Source organism: Homarus americanus, unplaced genomic scaffold (assembly GCF_018991925.1).
Source record: "Homarus americanus isolate GMGI-L3 unplaced genomic scaffold, GMGI_Hamer_2.0 scaffold31037, whole genome shotgun sequence".
Classification (NCBI taxonomy): Eukaryota; Metazoa; Arthropoda; class Malacostraca; order Decapoda; family Nephropidae; genus Homarus; species Homarus americanus.
The window spans coordinates 6,700,113-6,701,689 of record NW_024722227.1 but is presented as its reverse complement, the minus strand read 5'-3'; positions in this window follow the sequence as shown (position 1 = coordinate 6,701,689).

Below are 1,577 nucleotides of genomic sequence, written 5' to 3'. Positions count from 1 at the left end.
AGTGTTATAGTGAACATGTAGTAGTGTGTTATAGTGAATATGTGGTAGTGTTATAGTGAACATATGGTAGTGTTATAGTGAACATGTGTTGGTGTTATAGTGAACATGTAGTAGTGTTATATAGTGAACATGTGGTAGTGTTATAGTGAACATGTAGTAGTGTTATAGTGAGCATGTGTTGGTGTTATAGTGAACATGTAGTAGTGTTATAGTGAACATGTGGTAGTGTTATAGAACATGTGGTAGTGTTATAGTGAACATGTGTTGGTAATATAGTGAACATGTAGTAGTGTTATAGTGAATATGTAGTAGTGTTATAGTGAACATGTGGTAGTGTTATAGTGAACATGTGGTAGTGTTAGTGAACATGTAGTAGTGTTATAGTGAACATGTACAGGTTATATAGTGAACATGTAGTAGTGTTATAGTGAAATATGTGGTAGTTATAGTAACATGTGGTAGTGTTATAAAGTGAACATGTGTAGTTTTTATGCGAGAACATGTGGTAGTGTTATGTGAACATGTGGTGGTGTTATAGAACATGTGATAATGTTATAGTATAACATGTGGTAGTGTTATAGGAACATGTGGTGGTGGTGTTATAGGTATCATGTGGTAGTGTTATAGTGAACATGCGTGGTAGTGTTATAGTGAACATGTGGTAGTGTTATAGTGAACATATGTGTAGTGTTATAGTGAAATATGTGTAGTGTTATAGTGAATATGTGGTGGTGTTATAGTGAACATGTGGTGGTAGTGTTATAGTGAACATGTAGTAGTGTTATGTGAACATGTAGTGTTATAGTGAAATATGTGATAATGTTATAGTGAACATGTGGTAGTGTTATAGTGAAATATGTAGTAGTGTTACAGTGAACATGCTGTAGCATTATAGTGAACATGTGGTAGTGTTATAGTGAACATGTGATAGTGTTATAGTGAGCATGTGGTGTGTTATAGTGAACATGTTGTAGTGTTATAGTGAGCATGGTTGTGTTATAGTGAACATGTAGTAGTAAGCATATAGTGAACATGTGGTAGAAAAGGATGAAATATGGTAGTAAGTTATAGTGAAATATGTGGTAGTGTTATAGTGAACATAGTAGTGTTATAGTGAACATGTGTAGTAGTGTTGAAGTGAACATGTGGTAGTAAGTATATAGTGAACATGTTGTAGTAAGAGTAGTGAGCATGTTGTAGTGTTATAGTGAGCATGATAGTAAGTTTTAGTGGAACATGTAATGTTATAGTGAACATGTTGTAGTATAGTGAACATGTGATAGTGTTATAGTGAACATGTGGTAGTGTTATAGTGAACATGTTTAGTGTTATAGTGAACATGTTGTAGTAGTATAGTGAGCATGTGATAGTGTTATAGTGAGGTGATAGTGTTATAGTGAGCTAGTAATGTTGTTAGTTGCATATCAAAAGTAGTCACAGCTAAATGTTATCCCATGTCTTCGTTTTTATTTCCATCTACCCAACTCAATCTAACCTAACCTATCTCCCAACCTAGTGCCTAACCTAATTTACCAATCCTAACCTAACCTAATCCCGCCTTTACACTAGCTCTTCCT